The sequence below is a fragment of the Balaenoptera ricei genome, chromosome 2 (assembly GCF_028023285.1).
Source record: "Balaenoptera ricei isolate mBalRic1 chromosome 2, mBalRic1.hap2, whole genome shotgun sequence".
Lineage (NCBI taxonomy): Eukaryota > Metazoa > Chordata > Mammalia > Artiodactyla > Balaenopteridae > Balaenoptera > Balaenoptera ricei.
Window position 1 is genome coordinate 143,784,967 of NC_082640.1, and position 20,662 is coordinate 143,805,628.

General features: G+C 38.2%; 1 long non-coding RNA gene across 1 annotated transcript in view; it reads right to left on the bottom strand.

The window, feature by feature from the left end:
• Nucleotides 1–18,418, bottom strand: part of LOC132359745 (uncharacterized) — a 55,557-nt gene extending 37,139 nt beyond the window's left edge. Inside the window, exons 1-2 of the long non-coding RNA XR_009500916.1 lie at nucleotides 18,317–18,418; nucleotides 17,536–17,600 (exon numbers count right to left, since the gene is read on the bottom strand). This is a non-coding gene — a long non-coding RNA (uncharacterized LOC132359745). The remainder of the gene's footprint in view (nucleotides 1–17,535; nucleotides 17,601–18,316) is intronic.
• Between the last annotated feature and the right edge of the window lie 2,244 nt (nucleotides 18,419–20,662).

Genomic DNA, 20,662 nt, shown 5'->3' on the forward strand with positions numbered 1-20,662 from the left:
ATAAACAAGTCGAAAAGACAACCCTCAGAATGGGAGAAAATATTTGCCAATGAATCAACGGACAAGGGATTAATCTCCAAAATATATAAACAGCTCATTCAGCTCAATATTAAAGAAACAAACACCCCAATCCAAAAATGGGCAGAAGACCTAAATAGACATTTCTCCAAAGAAGACATACAGACGGCCACGAAGCACATGAAAACATGCTCAACATCACTAATTATTAGAGAAATGCAAATCAAAACTACAATGAGGTATCACCTCATTCCTGTTAGAATGGGCATCATCAGAAAATCTACAAACAACAAATGCTGGAGAAGGTGTGGAGAAAAGGGAACCCTCTTGCACTGTTGGTGGGAATATAAAGTGATACAGCCACTATGGAGAACAATATGGAGGTTCCTTAGAAAACTAAAAATAGAATTACCATATGACCCAGCAATCCCACTACTGGGCATATACCCAGAGAAAACTGTAATTCAAAAAGACACATGCACCCGAGTGTTCATTGCAGCACTATTTACAATAGCCAGGTCATGGAAGCAACCTAAATGCCCATCAACAGACGAATGGATAAAGAAGTTGTGGTACATATATACAATGGAATATTACTGAGCCATATAAAGGAACGAAATTGAGTCATTTGTTGAGACGTGGATGTATCTAGAGACTGTCATACAGAGTGGAGTAAGTCAGAAAGAGAAAAACAAGTATCATATATTAACGCATGTATGTGGAACCTAGAAAAATGGTACAGATGAGCTGGTTTGCAGGGCAGAAGTTGAGACACAGATGTAGAGAACAGACATATGGATACCAAGGGGGGAAAAACTGCGGTGGGGTGGGGATGGTGGTGTGCTGAATTGGGCGATTGGGATTGACATATGTACACTGATGTGTATAAAATTGATGACTAATAAAAACCTGCAGTATAAAAAAACAAACAAAAAACAAACAAACAAAAAAACAAAACAGTAATCATGATGGGAGGAGAGTACAAATGCAGAGTATATAAAATATACTTGAAATTAAGAGAAAAGCAACTGAAAACAAGCATGTATAAATACAGACTCCTAAACAAAAACCTCATGGTAACTGCAAAATGAAAATCTATAATAGATATACACACTAAAAAGAAAAAGAATCCAAACATAACACTAAAGATAGTCATCAAATCACAAGAGAGATAGAACAAAAGAAGAAAGACGAAAAAGAGACCGACAAAAACAAATTCAAAGCAAAGAAGGTGGAGACAAGATGATGGATTAGATGGACGTGAGCTCACCTCTTCTCACAAAAACAACAAAATCACAACGAACTGCTGAAAAACAAACAAACAAAAAAAAACCCACTGGAACCTACCCAAAAAGATAGCCTACATCCAAAGACAAAGAAGAAGCCACAGTGAGACAGGAGGGGTACAATGGTTATAAAAACAAATCCCATACCTGCCAGGTTGGCAACCCACAAACTGGAAATAATTATATCACAGAGGTTCTCCCACAGGAGTGAAAGTTTTGAGCCCCACGTCAGGCTCCCCAGCCTGGAGGTCTGGCAATGGGAGGAGGAGCCCCCAGAGCATCTGGTTTTGAAGAGCTGCAGGCTTTGTTCTCAGGAATTCCACAGGACTGAGGGAAACAGAAATTCCACTCTTGGAGGGTGCATACAAGGTCTTGTGCACACCAGGACCCAGGGTAAAGAGCAGTGACCTCACAGGAAACAGGGCCAGACTTAGTTGTTGGTATTGGAGAGTCTCCTGTGGAGGCGCAGGGTGGCTGTGGCTCACTGCGGGGACAAAGACACTGGCGGTGGTAGTTCTGAGGAGTAGCATTGGTGTGAACCCTCCTGGAGGCTGCCATTTTCTCACCAAGACCTGGCCCCACCCAACAGCCTGTAGGCTCCACTGCTGGGATGCCTCAGGCCAAATAACCAACAGGGCAGGAACACAGCCCAACCCATCAGCAGACAGGATGCCTAAAGTCTTCCTGAGCCCACAGCTTCCCACTAAACCCACCTCTTGACACAGTCCTGCCAACCAGAGGGACAAGACCCAGCTCCACACACCAGTGGGCAGGAACCAGTCCCTACCACCAGGAAGCCTGCACAAGCCTCTTAGGCCAGCCTCATCCACCAGGAGGCAGACAGCAGAAGCAAGAAGAATTACAACCCTGCAGCCTGCAGGATGGAAACTGCAATCACAAAAAATTTACACAGAATGAGATGCTAGAGGAATACGTCCCAGACAAAGGAACAAGAAGAAATCCAAGAAGAACAACTAAATGAAGTGGAGATAGGCAATCTACCCAAAATAGAATTCAGAGTAATGATAATAAAGATGATCCAAGATCTCAGAAAAAGAATGGAGGCACACACCGAGAAGATACAAGAAATGTTTAACGAAGACCTAGACAAACTAAAGAACAAACAGAAAGAGGTGAGCAATACAATAACAGAACTGAAAAATATACTAGACGGAATGAATAGCAGAATAAATTTGGCAGAAGACCAGGTAAGTGAACTGGAAGACAGCACGGTGTAAATCACTGCCATGGAATAGAATGAAAAGAAACGAGCACAGTCTAAGAGGCCTCTGGGACGAAATTAAACACACCAACATTCACATTGTAAGGGTCCCAGATGGAGAAGAGAGAAAAAGGACCTGAGAAAATATTTGAAGAGATAATAGCTGAAAACTTCCCTAACATGGGAAAGGAAACAGACACCCAAGTCCAGGAAGTGCAGAGAGTCCCAGGCAGGATAAAGCCAAGGAGGAACATGCCAAGACACATAGTAATCAAACTGACAAAAGTTAAAGACAAAGCAAAAGTATTGAAAGCAACAAGGGAAAAGCAACAAATAACATACAAGGGATTTGCCATAAGGTTATCATCTGATTTTTCAGCAGAAACTCTACAGGCCAGAAGGGAGTAGCATGATATATTTAAACTGATGAAAGGGAAGAACCTACAACCAAGAATACTCTACCCAGCAAAGCTCTCATTAAGATGAAATGGAGAAATCAGAAGCTTTACAGACAAGCAGAAGCTAAGAGAATTGAGCATCACCAGACCAGCTTTGCAACAAATGCTAAAGGAACTTCTCTAGGCAGAAAAAAATAAAAGGCCACAACTAGAAACAAGAAAATTATGAATGGAAAAGCTCACCGGTAAAGGCAGGAAATCATCCGCACACAAATATGATATCAAAACCAGCAATCATGAGAAGAGGAGAGTACAAATGCAGGATATTGGAAATGCATTTCAAATTAAAAGACCAGCAACTTAAAATAGTCTTGTTTATATATAGACTGCCATATCAAAACCTCATAGTAACCACAAATCAAAAACCTACAATAGATACACACACACAAAATAAAAAGGAATCCAAACACAACACTAAAAGTAGTTATCAAACGACAAGAGAAGAGAACAAAAGAAGAAGGGGAGAAAAAAGACCTACAAAAACAAATACAAAACAATTAACAAAATGGAAATAAGAACATACATATCAATAATTACCTTAAACGTAAACGGATTAAATGCTTCAACCAAAATACATACACTGCCTAAATGGAATCAAAAAATAAGACCCGTGTATATACTGGCTGTAAGAGACCCACTTCAGATCTAGAGACACATACAGACTGAAAGTGAGGGGGTGGAAAAAGGTATTCCATGTAAACAGAAATCAAAAGAAAGCTGGAGTAGCAATATTCATATCAGACAAAATAGACTTTAAAATAAAGATGGTTACAGAGACACAGAAGGACACTACATAATGATTAAGGGGTCAATCCAAGATGAACATATAACAATTGTAAATATATATACACCCACCATAGAAGCACCTCAATATATATGTCAAAAACTAACATCCATAAAATGAGAAATCCACAGTAAACACAGTAATAGTGGGGGACTTTAACACCCCACTTTTACCAATGGATAGATCATCCAGACAGAAAATCAATAAGGAAACACTGGCCTTAAATGACATATTAGACCAGATGGACTAAATAGACATTTATAGAGCATTCCATCCAAAAGCAGCAGAATACACGTTGAAGTACACACGGAACACTCTCCAGGATTGATCACATGCTGGGCCATAAAGTGAGGCTTGGTAAATTTAAGAAAATTGAAATCATATCAAGCATCTTTTCAGACCATCTTTTCTATGAGATTAGAAATTAACCACAAGAAAAAAACTGTAAAAAAAAAACACGTGGAGGCTAAACAAGATGCTTCTAAACAGCCAATGGATCACTGAAGAAAGCAAAGAGAATATTAAAAAATACCTAGAGACAAATGAAAATGAAAGCGTGATGATCCAAAACCTATGAGATGCAACAAAAGCAGTTCTAAGAGACAAGTTTATAGCAATACAATCTTACCTCAGGAAACAAGAAAAATCTCAAATAAACAACCTGACCTTATACCTAAAGCAACTAGAGAAAGAAGAACAAACAAAACCCAAAGTTAGTAGAATGAAAGAAATCATAAAGATCAGAGCAAAAATAAATGAAATAGAGACAAAGAAAACAACAGCAAAGATCAATGAAACTAAAAGCTGGTTCTTTGAGAAAATAAACAGAATTGATAAACCTTTAGCCAAACTCATCAAGAAAAAAAGGGAGAGGGCCCAAATCAATAAAATTATAAATGAAAATGGAGAAGTTACAGCCAACACCACAGAAACACAAAGGATCATAAGAGACTACTACAAGTAACTATACGCCAACAAAATGGACAACCTAGAAGAAATGGACAAATTCTTAGAATGGTACAATCTCCAAAGACTAAACCAAGAAGAAATAGAAAATATGAACACAAAAATTACCAGGGCTTAAATTGAATTAGTAATTTAAAAACTTACAAGAAGCAGAAGTCCAGGACTAGATGGCTTCATAGGTGAATTCTATCAAACAATTAGGGAAGAGTTAACACATATCCTTCTGAAACTACTCCAAAAAATTGCAGAGGAAGGAACACCTCTGAACTCATTCTCTGATGCCACCATCACCCTGATACAGAACCAGACAAAGATATCACACACAAAAAAAGAACATTACAGGCCAATATCACTCATGAACATAGATGCAAAAATCCTCAACAAAACACTAGCAAACCTACTCTAACAATACATTAAAAGGATCATACACTATGATCAAGTGGGATTTATCCCAGGGATGCAAGGATTTTTCAGTATCTTCAAATCAATCAGTGTGATATACCACATTAACAAATTGAAGGATAAAAGCCTTATGATCATCTCAAAAGATGCAGAGAAAGCTTTTGATAAAATTCAGCATCCATTTTGGATAAACACTCTTCAGAAAGTGGGCATAGAAGGAACCTACCTCAATATAATAAAGGTGATATATGACAAACCCATAGCTAACATCACACTCAACAGCAAAAAGCTGAAAGCATTTCCTCTAAGATCATGAACAAGACAGGGATGTCCACTCTTGCCACTTTCATTCAGCATAATTTTGGCAGTCCTAGCCATGGCAATCAGAGAAGAAAAAGGAAAGAAATCCAAATTGGAAAAGAAGAAAAACTGTCACTACCAGAGATGCTACCAGAAAACTACTAGAACTCATCAATGAATTTAGTAACATTATAGGATACAAAATTAATACACAGAAATCTGTTGCATTTCTATACACTAACAATGAAAGAAGAGAAATTAAAGAAACAATCCCATTTACCATCACATCAAAAAGAATAAAATACCTAGGAATAAACTTACCTAAGGAGGCAAAAACCTGTACTCCAAAAACTACAAGATACTGATGAAAGAAATTGAAGATGACACAAATATATGGAATGATATACCATGTTGTTGGATTGGAAGAATCAATATTGTTAAAATGACCATACTACCCAAGGCAATCTACAGATTCAATGCAATCCCTATCAAATTGCCAATGGCATTTTTCACAGAACTAGAACAAAAAATTTTATATTTGTATGAAAATACAAAAGACCCTGAACAGCTAAAACAATCTTAAGAACGGAGCTGGAGGAATAATGCTCCTTGACTTCAGACTACATTACAAAGATACAGTAAGTAAAACAGTGTGGTACTGGCACAAAAACAGACACATAGATCAGTGGCACAGAAGAGAGAGCCCAGAAATAAACCCACCCACTTATGGTCAATTAATCTATGACAAGGAGGCAAGAATATACAATGGAGAAAAGACAGTCTCTTCAATAAGTGGTGCTGGGAAAACTGGACAGCTACATGTAAAAGAATGAAATTAGACCGTTCTCTAACACCATACACACACACACACACACACACACACACACACACGCAAACTCAAAATGGATTAAAGACCTAAATATAAGGCCAGACACTATAAAACTCCTAGAGGAAAACATAGGTAGAACACTCTTTGACATAAATTGCCCTAATATTTTTTTGGGTCTGTCTCCTAGAGTAACGGAAATAAAAACAAAAGGAACCTAATTAAGCTCAAAAGCTTTTGCACAGCAAAGAACACCATAAACAAAATGAAAAGACAACCCACAGAGTGGGAGAAAATATTTGCAAACAATGCTACCAACAGAGGATCAATTTCCAAAATATACGAACAGCTCATACAGCTTAATATCAAAAAACAAACAAGCAACCCAATCAAAAAATGTTTTTTTTAGGGCAGAAGAACTAAATAGACATTTCTCTAAAGAAGACATACATATAGCCAGCAGGCACATGTTAGGATGCTCAACATTGCTAATTATTAGATAAAAGCAAATCAAAACTACAATGAGGTATTACCTCACGCTGGTCAGAATGGCCATCATTTAAAAGTCTACAAACAATAAATGTTGAAGAGGGTGTGGAGAAAAAGGAACCCTCCTATGCTGTTGGTAGGAACATAAATTGATGCAGCCACTATGGAGAACAGTATGGAGGTTCCTTAAAAGCTAAAAATAGAGTTGCCTTATGATCCGGCAATTCCACTCCTGGGCATATATCCATACAAAACTATAGTTCAAAAAGGTACATGCACCCCAATGTTCATAGCAGCACTATTTACTATAGCTAAGACACAGAAGCAACACAAATGTCCATCGACAGATGAATGGATAAAGACGTGGTACATATATACAATGGAATATTACTCAGGCATAAAAAAGTATGAAATAATGCCATTTGCAGCAACATGGATAGACCTAGAGATTATCATATTAAGTGAAGTAAGTCAGAGAGAGAAAGACAGATATATGATATCACTTATATGTGAAATCTAAAAAAACGATACAAATGAATTATTTACAAAGCAGAAAGGGACTCACAAAAATAGAAAACAAACTTATTGTCACCAAAGGGGATGGGGGGTAGATAAATTGAGTTTAAGATTAACATACACATTCTACTGTAATAAAATAGGTAAACCACAAGGACCTACTATATAGCACAGAGAACTATGTTCTATATCTTGTAAAAACTTATAATGGAAAAGAATTGGAAAAAGAATATATATATGTCATATATATAACTGAATCACTTTGCTGTACACTTGAAACCGACACTGAATTGCTTTGCTGTACTCTTGAAACACAACATTGTAAATTAAGTATGCTTCAATTTAAGAATTTTTTCAAAATTGCATGATTGTCTAAATAGATGCAAAAAAAACCCCATTTAATCAAATTCAACATTCATTCATGATAAAAACGTTCAATAAACTAAGAATAGAAGGTAAATACCTCAATATTATGAAGGCCATAAATGAAAAGCACACACCTAACATGCTCAATTGTGAATAACTACAAGTTTTTTTCTCTAAAAATCAGAACAAGGCAAGGATGTCCACTCTCATCACTTCTACTTAACATGGTACTGGAAGTACTAGCCAGAGTAATTAGACAAGATATAAAAAGCATCCAAATGGGAAAGGAAGAAGTAAAATTATCCCTGTTTACACACAATATGGTCTTGTATGTAGAAAACTCCAAGATTCCATTAAAAATAATTATAATAAATGAATTCAGTAAAGTTTCAGGATACAAAAGTCAACATACAAAAATCAGTTGCATATCTATTTACTAACACTGAACTATCTGAAAAGGAAATTAGGAAAACAACCCCATTTACAATAGTACCAAAAAAAAAGAAAATACTTAGGGATAAACTAAGGAGGTAAAATATTTATATACTGAAAACTAAAATATTGATGACAGAAATTTAGAAATAAACAAATGGAAAAACATCCCATTTTCATGAATTGGAAGACTTAATATTGTTAAAATGTTCATACTACCCAAAGCAATCTACAGATTCTATGCAATCCCTATCAAAATTCAAAGACTTTTTTTTTTTTTTTACAGAAATAGAAAAAGCAGTTCTACAATTCATATGAAACCACAAAAGAAGACCACAAATATCCAAATCAATTCTAAGAAAGAACAAAACTAGGAGGTATCACACTTTAATTTCAAGACATCTTACAAAGATACAGTAATCAACACAGTATGGTACAATCAACAATACTGCAATTTTAAAAAGTGTGGTACTGGCATAAAAAGACATATAAACCAAATGGAACAGAATAGGGAGCCTACAAATAAATCCATGCATACATGGTCAACCAATTTTCAGCAAGGGTACAAAGAATACACAATAGGGAAAGGATAGTCTCTTCAACTACTTGGTGTCGGGAAAACTGGATAGCCACATATAACAGAATGAAGTTGGACCTGTATCTTACACCATACATAAAAATCAACTCTAAGTGGGTTAAAGACTTAAACAAAAAACCTGAAAATGTTAAAAGTCCTAGAAGAAAACATAGAGGAAAATCTTTATGACCTTGGTATTGGTAATGATTTCATGGATATGACACCAAAAGCACATGGAACAAAAACAAAAATAAATAACTGGGACTGCATCACACTAAAAAGCTTCTGCACAGCAAAAGAAACAATCTACAGAGGGAAAAGGCAACCTACAGAATGAGAGAAAATACTTCTAAACCGTATATCTGATGAGGTGTTAATCTCCAAAGTATGTAAATAACTCATACAACTCAATAAACAAAAAACCTAATAACCCAATTTTAAAAATGGAGACGGATTGGTTCAAGATGGCAGAGTAGAAGGACGTGCTCTCATTCCCTCTTGCAAGAGCACCGGAATCACAACTACTCAACAGTCATCGACAGGAAGACACTAGAACTCATAAGAAAATAATCCCCACACCCAAAGACAAAGAAGCAGCCATAATGAGACGGTGGAGCGGGGTGGTGCGCAATCACAATAAAATCAAATCCCATAGCTGCTGGGTGGATGACTCACAAACAGGAGAACACTTATACCACAGAAGTCCATCCACTGGAGTGAAGGTTCTGAGCCCCACATCAGGCATCCCAACCTGGGGGTCTGGCAAGGGGAGGAGGAACTCCTAGAGAATCAGACTTTGAAGGCTAGCAGGATTTGATTGCAGGACTTCAACAGGACTGGGGGAAGCAGAGACTCCACTCTTGGAGGGCACACACAAAGTAGTGCGTGCATCGGGACCCAGGGGAAGGAGCAGTGACCCCATAGGACACTGAACCAGACCCACCTGCTAGTGTGGAGGGTCTCCTGTAGAGGTGGGGGGTGGCTGTAGCTCACCGTGAGGACAAGGACAATGGCAGCAGAAGTCCTAGGAAGTACTCCTTGGCGTGAGCCCTCCCAGAGTCCGCCATTAGCCCCACCAAAGAGCCCAGGTAGGCTCCAGTGTTGGGTTGCCTAAGGCCAAACAACCAACAGGGAGGGAACCCAGCCCCACCCATCAGCAGACCACCAGATTAAAGTTTTACTGAGCTCTGCCCATCAGAGCAACACCCAGCTCTACCCACCACCAGTCCCTCCCATCAAGAAACTTGCATAAGCCTCTTAGATAGCCTCATCCACCAGAGGGCAGACAGCAGAAGCAAGAAGAACTACAATCCTGCAGCCTGTGGAACAAAAACCACATTTACAGAAAGATAGACAAGATGAAAAGGCAGAGGGCTATATACCAGATGAAGGAACAAGAAAAAACCCCAGAAAAAAACCAAGTAAATGAAGTGGAGATAGGCAACCTTCCAGAAAAAGAATTCAGAATAATGATAGTGAAGATGATCCAGGACCTCGGAAAAAGAATGGAGGTAAAGATCGAGAAGATGCAAGAAATGTTTAACAAAGACCTAGAAGAATTAAAGAACAAACAAACAGAGATGAACAATACAATAACTGAAATGAAAACTACACTAGAAGGAATCAATAGCAGAATAACTGAGGCAGAAGAACGGATAAGTGACCTGGAAGACAGAATGGTGGAATTCAATGCTGCGGAACAGACTAAAGAAAAAAGAATGAAAAGAAATGAAGACAGCCTAAGAGACCTCTGGGACAACATTAAACCCAACAACATTCTCATGATAGGGGTCCCAGAAGGAGAAGAGAGAGAGAAAGGACCCGAGAAAATATTTGAAGAGATTATAGTCGAAAACTTCCCTAACATGGGAAAGGAAATAGCCACCAAGTCCAGGAAGCACAGAGAGTCCCATACAGGATAAACCCAAGGAGAAACACGCCGAGACACATAGTAATCAAAGTGGCAAAAATTAAAGACAAAGAAAAATTATTGAAAGCAGCAAGGGAAAAACGACAAATAACATACAATGGAACTCCCATAAGGTTAACAGCTCTACTCCCATAAGGAGTACAGCTGCTTTCTCAGCAGAAACTCTACAAAAACTCTTCTGGCAAAATTCAAGCCAGAAGGGAGTGGCATGATATACTTAAAGTGATGAAAGGGAAGAACCTACAACCAAGATTACTCTACCCAGCAAGGATCTCATTCAGATTCGATGGAGAAATCAAAAGCTTTACAGACAAGCAAAAGCTAAGAGAATTCAGCACCACCAAACCAGCTCTACAACAAATGCTAAAGGAACTTCTCTAAGTGGGAAACACAAGAGAAGAAAAGGACCTACAAAAACCAACCCAAAACAACTAAGAAAATGGTCATAGGAACATACATATCGATAATTCCCTTAAACGTGAATGGATTAAATGCTCCAACCAAAAGACGCAGGCTTGCTGAATGGATACAAAAACAAGACCCATATATATGCTATCTACAAGAGACCCACTTTAGACCTAGGGACACATACAGACTGAAAGTGAAGGGATGGAAAAAGATATTCCATGCAAATGGAAATCAAAAGAAAGCTGGAGTAGCTATACTCATATCAGATAAAATAGACTTTAAAATAAAGAATGTTACAATAGACAAAGAAGGACACTACATAATGATCAAGGGATCAATCCAAGAAGAAAATATAACAATTATAAATATATATGCACCGAACATAGGAGCACTTCAATACATAAGGCAACTGCTAACAGCTATAAAAGAGGAAATTGACAGTAACACAATCATAGTGGGGGACTTTAACACCTCACTTACACCAATGGACAGATCATCCAAAATGAAAATAAGTAAGGAAACAGAAGCTTTAAATGACACAGTAGACCAGAGAGATTTAATTGATATTTATAGGACATTCCATCCAAAAACAGCAGATTACACTTTCTTCTCAAGTGTGCACGGAACATTCTCCAGGATAGATCACATCGTGGGTCACAAATCAAGCCTCAGTAAATTTAAGAAAATTGAAATCATATCAAGCATGTTTTCTGACCACAACGCTATGAGATTAGAAATGAATTACAGGGAAAAAAACGTAAAAAAGACAAACACATGGAGGCTAAACAATACGTTACTAAATAACCAAGAGATCACTGAAGAAATCAAAGAGGAAATCAAAAAATACCTAGAGACAAATGACAATGAAAACACGACGACCCAAAACCTATGGGATGCAGCGAAAGCAGTTCTAAGAGGGAAGTTTATAGCTATACAAGCCTACCTAAAGAAACAAGAAAAATCTCAAGTAAACAATCTAACCTAACCTTACACCTAAAGAAACTAGAGAAAGAAGAACAAACAAAACCCAAAGTTAGCAGAAGGAAAGAAATCATAAAGATCAGAGCAGAAATAAATAAAATAGAAACAAAGAAAACAATAGCAAAGATCAATAAAACTAAAAGCTGGTTCTTTGAGAAGATAAACAAAATTCATAAGCCATTAGACAGACTCATCAAGAAAAAGAGGGAGAGGACTCAAACCAATAAAATCAGAAATGAAAAACGAGAAGTTACTACAGACACCGCAGAAATACAAAGCATCCTAAGAGACTACTACAAGCAACTTTATGCCAATAAAATGGACAACCTGGAAGAAATGGACAAATTCTTAGAAAGGTATAACCTTCCAAGACTGAACCAGGAAGAAACAGAAAATATGAACAGACCAATCACAAGTAATGAAATTGAAACTGTGATTAAAAATCTTCCAACAAACAAAAGTCCAGGACCAGATGGCTTCACAGGTGAATTCTATCAAACATTTAGAGAAGAGCTAACACCCATCCTTCTCAAACTCTTCCAAAAAATTGCAGAGGAAGGAACACCCCAAACTCATTCTATGAGGCCACCATCACCCTGATACCAAAACCAGACAAAGATACTACAAAAAAAGAAAATTACAGACCAATATCACTGATGAATATAGATGCAAAAATCCTCAACAAAATACTAGCAAACAGAATCCAACAACACATTAAAAGGATCATAGACCATAATCAAGTGGGATTTATCCCAGGGATGCAAGGATTCTTCAATATATGCAAATCAATCAATGTGATACACCATATTAACAAACTGAAGAATAAAAACCATATGATCATCTCAATAGATGCAGAAAAAGCTTTTGACAAAATTGAAAACCCATTTATGATAAAAACTCTCCAGAAGGTGGGCATAGAGGGAACCTACCTCAACATAATAAAGGCCATATATGACAAACCCACAGCAAACATCATTCTCAGCGGTGAAAAACTGAAAGCATTTCCTCTAAGATCAGGAACGAGACAAGGATGTCCACTCTCACCACTATTATTCAACATAGTTCTGGAAGTCCTAGCCATGGCAATCAGAGAAGAAAAAGAAATAAAAGGAATACAAATTGGAAAAGAAGAAGTAAAACTGTCACTGTTTGCGGATGACATGATATTATACATAGAGAATCCTAAAACTGCCACCAGAAAACTGCTAGAGCTAATTAATGAATATGGTAAAGTTGCAGGATACAAAATTAATGCACAGAAATCTCTTGCATTCCTATACACTAATGATGAAAAATCTGAAAGAGAAATTATGGAAACACTCCCATTTACCATTGCAACAAAAAGAATACAATATCTAGGAATAAACCTACCTAAGGAGACAAAAGACCTGTATGCAGAAAACTATAAGACACTGATGAAAGAAATTAAAGATGATACCAACAGATGGAGAGATACACCATGTTCTTGGACTGGAAGAATCAACATTGTGAAAATGACTATATTACCCAAAGCGATCTACAGATTCAATGCAATCCCTATCAAATTACCAATGGCATTTTTTTCGGAACTAGAACAGATCATCTTAAAATTTGTATGGAGACACAAAAGACCCCGAATAGCCAAAGCAGTCTTGAGGGAAAAAAATGGAGCTGGAGGAATCAGACTCCCTGACTTCAGACTATACTACACAGCTACAGTAATCAAGACAATATGGTACTGGCACAAAAACAGAAACATAGATCAATAGAACAAGATAGAAAGCCCAGAGATAAACCCACACACCTATGGTCAACTAATCTATGACAAAGGAGGCAAAGATATACAATGGAGAAAAGACAGTCTCTTCAATAAGTGGTGCTGGGAAAACTGGACAGCTACATGTAAAAGAATGAAATTAGAATACTCCCTAACACCATACACAAAAATAAACTCAAAGTGGATTAAAGACCTAAATGTAAGACTGGACACTATAAAACTCTTAGAGGAAAACATAGGAAGAACACTCTTTGACATAAATCACAGCAAGATCTTTTTTGATCCACCTCCTAGAGTAATGGAAATAAAAGAAAAAATAAACAAATGGGACCTAATGAAACTTCAAAGCTTTTGCACAGCAAAGGAAACCATAAACAAGACGAAAAGACAACCCTCAGAATGGGAGAAAATATTTGCAAATGAATCAACGGACAAGGGATTAATCTCCAAAATATATAAACAGCTCATTCAGCTCAATATTAAAGAAACAAACACCCCAATCCAAAAATGGGCAGAAGACCTAAATAGACATTTCTCCAAAGAAGACATACAGATGGCCAAGAAGCACATGAAAAGCTGCTCAACATCACTAATTATTAGAAAGATGCAAATCAAAACTACAATGAGGTATCACCTCACACCAGTTAGAATGGGCATCATCAGAAAATCTACAAACAACAAATGCTGGAGAGGGTGTGGAGAAAAGGGAACCCTCTTGCACTGTTGGTGAGAATGTAAATTGATACAGGCACATGGAGAACAGTATGGAGGTTCCTTAAAAAACTAAAAATAGAATTACCATATGACCCAGCAATCCCACTACTGGGCATATACCCAGAGAAAACCATAATTCAAAAAGACACATGCACCCCAATGTTCACTGCAGCACTATTTACAATAGCCAGGTCATGGAAGCAACCTAAATGCCCATCAACAGACGAATGGCTAAAGAAGTTGTGGTACATATATACAATGGAATATTACTCAGCCATAAAAAGGAACGAAATTGGGTCATTTGTAGAGACGTGGATAGATCTAGAGACTGTCATACAGAGTGAAGTAAGTCAGAAAGAGAAAAACAAATATCGTATATTAACGAATATATGTGGAACCTAGAAAAATGGTATAGATGAACCGGTTTGCAGGGCAGAAATTGAGACACAGATGTAGGGGACAAACATATGGACACCAAGGGGGGAAAGTGGCAGGGGTGGTGGTGGTGTGATTGGGATTGACATGTATACACTAATATGTATAAAACGGATAAGTAATAAGAACCTGCTGTATAAAAAAATAAAATAAAATTCAAAATCCAAAAAAAAAAAAAAGGAATGAGGCCTTAAATAGATGTGTCTGCAAAGAAGATGACCAACAGGTATATGAAAAAATGCTCTTCATCAATTATTAGGGAAATTCAAATCAAAACCAAATGAGATATCACCTCTTACTTGTTGGGATGGCTATTATAAAAAAACAAAGACAAGTGTTCGCATGGATGTGTACAAATAGGGGCACTTGCACACTGTTGGTGGGAATGCAAAATGGTGCAGCCTCTATAGAAAGCAGTATGAAAGTTGCTCAAAAACTTTAAAAATAGAACTATTATATTATCCAGCAATCCCACTTCTGGATATATATCCAAAAGAATTGAAATCAGGATCTTGAAGAGATATTAGCAGTCCCATATTCATTGCAGCACTATTCCCAATAGCTAAGTGCAGAAACAACCCCAATTTCTGTTGACAGATGACTGGATAAAGAAAACGTGGTATATACATACAATGAAATATTATTCAGCCTTAAAACTGAAGGAAATTCTGCAATATGTGACAACATGGATGGACCTTGAGGACATTAGCCTAAGTGAAATAAGCCCAACACAGAAAGACAAGCACTGCATGAGTCCACTTATATGAAGTATTGAAAATAGTTCAAATTCATAAAATCAAAGACTAGAATGGTGGTTTCTAGAGGATGGGGGTGGGGGGGGGGGAAATGAGGTGTTATTAGTTAACAGGCATGACATTTCAGTTAAATAAGATGATTAAGCTCAAGAGATCTGTAGAACATTGTACCTACAGTCCACAATATTGCACTTACATTTAAGAAGATAGACCAAGTGTCCTTATTATATTGTTTTAACTTAGACAATTTGAAAACTATTTATTTAGTCTATGTGTACAACACTTTCCAAAACAAATCAAAATCTCATGCAGATTCCCAATATGTATGTAGATAAAAGCAGGATTTTTATTTCTTTTCCATTATGGTTTATTAGAGGATATTGAATATAGTCCCCTGTGCTATATACAGTTTGTTTCATATATAGTAGTTAGTATCTGCTAATCCCAAACTTCTCATTTAACCCTCCCCCACCTCCTTTCCCCTTTGGTAACCATAAGTTTGTTTTCTACGTTTGTTTTCTACGTCTGTGAGTCTGTTTCTGTTTTATAAATATGTTCATTTGTGTCATATTTTAGATTCCACATATAAGTGATATCATATGCTGTCTTTCTCTTTCCAACTTACTTCACTTAGTATAATAACCTTTAAGTCCGTCCATGTTGCTGCAAATGGCATTATTTCATCCTTTTTTTAAGGCTGAATGGTATTCCATTGTGTATATATACCATATCTTTTTTATCCATTCATCTGTTGATGGGCATTTAGGTTGCTTCCATGTCCTGGCTATAGTAAATAGTGCTGCTAGGAACACTGGGGTGCATGTATCTTTTCAAATTAGAGTTTTTTTCCGGATATATGCCCAGGAGTGGGATTGCTGGATCATATGGTATCTCTAACTTTCAGTTTTTTAAGGAACCTCCATACTGTTCTCCATAGTGGCTGCACCAATGTATATTCCTACCGACCGTGTAGGAGGGTTCCCTTTTCTCCACACCCTCTCCAGCATTTATCTGTAGACTTTTTAATGATGGCCATTCTGACCACTGTGAGGTGGTACCTCACTGATTTACATTGCTCTAACAATTAGAGGTGTTGAGCATTTTTCATGTGCCTGTTGGCCATGTGTATGTCTTCTTTGGAGAAATGTCTATTTTGATTTTTTGTTGTTGTTGTTGTTACTGAATTGTATGAGCTGTTTGTATATTTTGGAAATTAATCCCTTGTCAGTCGCATCATTTGCAAATATTTTCTCCCAATCTGTAGGTTGTCTTTTCATTTTGCTTATGGTTTCCTTTGCTGTGCAAAAGCTTATAAGTTTGATTAGGTCCCATTTGTTTATTTTTGCTTTTATTTCTATTGCCGTGGGAGACTGACCTAGGAAAACATTGGTATGATTTATGTCAGAGATTTATGCTTTGCCTATGTTCTCTTCTAGGAGTTTTATGGTGTCCTTATATTTAATTATTTAAGCCACTTTGAGGGGTTTTTGTGTGTGTAATATGTGAGGGTGTGTTCTAACTTCATTGATTTACATGAAGCTGTCCAGCTTTCCCAATACCACTTGCTGAAGAGAGTCTCCACAAAAAAGCAATATTTTAGTGGTATACATGTTGTTAGCCTAAATTGATAAAATTATTCCAATAAGAAAAAATTTGAAATCTAGGATTACTGAATATAGTTATAATCTTATATCGGCCTTATCAGTTATTTTGTGTTTGGCTGGGGAAAAAAAGATTCACAGCTCACCTTCAATCTTAATACTCGTCAATACAAACCAGAAGCATGAAAGAGAAATAGAAAATCTTTTCAAAGTTAAATCACTAACAACATCTAACAATGGTATCCATTCTTATAAATATTCATGTCAGACAAAAATCACTTAATAGAATACAAAAACATTTATAGTATGGTACCTTGCAAAACGTAAGTGTAGGCAGACGCCAACTGGATAGCCCTGAGCTGCATTCTTGTTCCAGGCCTGAATTTAAAAGAAAAAAAAAAGCATATTCATGAGAACTAATATTGGTGGCATCCTGTGTACATCAGATGCACAGTATTAGCTCCATTCTTCAGGAGCCTAGAGTCCAAAAGTGGCCTAACCTGCCACACAGTACAGGACAATTTGCAATGCATTAATCTGGAGCTGCTGATAATCCAAACAGGATCAGATTCTGCCTATCAAACCCTTTCTTTTCCTCCTAAACTAGTGAATGAGGATAGCAAAGGGAAACTTTAAACTTCAAAAAGCCTGTTTTGGGCTTCCCTGGTGGCGCAGTGGTTAAGAATCTGCCTGCCAATGCAGGGGACACGGGTTCGAGCCCTGGTCTGGGAAGATCCCACATGCCGCGGAGCAACTAAGCCCGTGAGCCACAGCTACTGAGCCTGCGCGTCTAGAGCCTATGCTCCACAACGAGAGAAGCCACGACAATGAGAAGCCCGTGCACCGCAATGAAAAGTAGCCCCCACTCGCCGCACCTAGAGAAAGCCTGAACACAGAAACGAAGACCCAACACAGCCAAAAATAAATAATTAATTTTTAAAAAAAGCCTGTTTTGAGCACGGTAGAAATATCATTTATGTTAAATATATTAATTAAAAAGGAATTATGACTATAGATATATTACTATATATGCACATGTATTGGTGATATATATATTACATTTTCATTCTTTACAATAAAATTTTAATCAATACCTTAAGGTAGTGTTCCTGGACCAGGTTCGTTTTGCCCCATGCCCGAAGTCAAAATGCCAAAAGGGTTTTAATTTGCGAGGCAGCCAAGCGATAAGACAGAAGAACAAGCTTCTAACCCGCCTTCCTGAAAGCGAGGGGCCGGGGGTATTTATGCGATCAAGCAGCAGGGCGGTCTGAGGCGTGTAAGCGGAAGGGGCGTGGGGAAAGGTGATTGGAAAAAGGTGCGGTAATCGTGGTTCTGCGCAGCCGTGACTAACTACAGGCCTCTGTCCGCTCAAACGTGGAAGTGCTTACCATCATCTGGGGGTGGAGTTTTCGGCCCTCTGGAGTCAAAAGGGTCACAGAGAGGACACTTGCGCATGCCCAGTGGAGGGTTTGGTAATCCCATCCAGTCTTAACCGGCTGAGCTCTAACTAGACACAGCTGACGGCCAAGTTCCTGGAAGACAACTCCGGCGAATATCTTATTGTTTAGGCTATAAGCCAGATTGGAGGACATGCAAGCCTTAAAACCTTGATTAGTGAAGTCAGGTGAAATGGATTTGACTAATGATAACGCACAGCTTCACTAGTTTAACTTGTCTAGTTGTTAAAGTAACACTTATTTAAATTCTCTGGAATACTCCCGCTTTGCTAATGAAAGCTGTTCCTCATCCTGAACAACCCTTTCTGGAGAAGCTCTTATCTGACCTTCTTACAGGATTGACCACAATTCTCCATTCCTTCTATGAAACATAGTAATGGATGCCCATGGCATGTTCATGCTCACAGCTGGTGACCTCTTACCGGCTACTAACATTGTCTTTCCAACCCTACGAGACTGTCAAGAGCTCGGCTGGTTTCTCACCTCCAGTAGCAGTTCTCTGTCCAAAGACCAGATTCTCAGGCTCTTACTCTACATCCAGAGTCTGCAAATGTCCCAGGTTAACAGAAGCTGCCGATCAACAGCTCTCCTATCAGTGATTCTACCCTCTTCAAAATATAGACCCATCTAGTTGTGACGCATGGGCATCAGCAGCCCTCTTAGGCATTTTAACAGAATTTTTAAATTGATTATATTTTCTGTGGCATTTCTAGTCATTCTCAGTGAAAGTATTAGTCTGCTGCACAACATCTTACACAGGGGCCGAAGTCCCACACCTGGATCTGAAACCCCAGGGCAGGAGCTGTGTTCAACCATGTAGCTTTTGTGTATCCAGTTTCCATTTCAGGACTCTTAAAAGCTCTTTTCTGCTCAGAAAGTTAGTGCTCCTCAAGATTTGACCAACACAGACCCAAATTAATCTTTCTTTCCCTCCTTTTACCTTCAGATAATTTCTTACAAAAATGTTAAAACATAACATTTAATGATTCTGCTTTAAATGTGCCATTCAGCAATGATTTGTTAAATCAACTTTATTTTAATGGGGTGTGTAGATTCACTTGGAGTTGACCAGAATTCATTTTGGTGGGGAGATGCATCCTCTCCCTCTGTCTTCTGAAGGAGCCACTCTAAGTAGAAACAGAGAGGTCCAGTCTTTGCAGCTCAGGCCAGGAGAGATGCAGTTTCATTCTGAGGTGCTTCAGCTGGTAACTCCGGCCACTTGTGCATTAAGAGCCAGTGAGCCCAGCTGTGGGGCATGTCAAGATCCCAAACATCTGACTCTGCGGAAGATATCTTATTGTCATTAATGAACCTTCTCGGCAATTGGCCTTCCTCTGAGGTCGTGGCAACACGAGGTTAGGCAAAGCCAGGCAGATGTGAAAAATAGCTTTCCCCAAATCAAAGCCCAAATAGAATTGAGGACTTGTAAAGACGTCTGATGGGCTTGCTCCTTGGCTAAAGATCAATTTGATCTAGACCTTGAGGAAACCAGAGTGTATGTTGATTTCCATTAAGAAAAGTGAGGAGAAATGCTTACAGAAATGGTACCACCTCCCTCAAGATCCACATCCTGCTCCCTCCCTGCCCTCCATCTCCTCTGTTCACCTAGCAATCATCTGAAAGGAAGATCCTCCTGAGCTGACAGGGTCCTTTAGAGAAAAGAAAATTGTCCTCTCTCCATATATCACCCCTCTATTTGAAAAGCAAAACCCACTGTCACCTCACTGCAGAGTCACGCCACTATTTTTGGTGTGTGTCCTTGTGCTTCTGCATGATGAGTCAGGATTCTCTCTTTAAAAATACTTGGCATTCCTCAGAAAAATATATACACATTTAATGTTGCTACTATTCCAATCCCCAAGTAAAGATTTGCTCCTTAGCTGCCCTCAGCCCCACAGAGCTGTTTGGGCTGCACCCCCCCAAACCTCCCATGCTACTGCTCATTTCAAAAGCAACAGCCAAAGCAGATGCAAGGGAGACGCA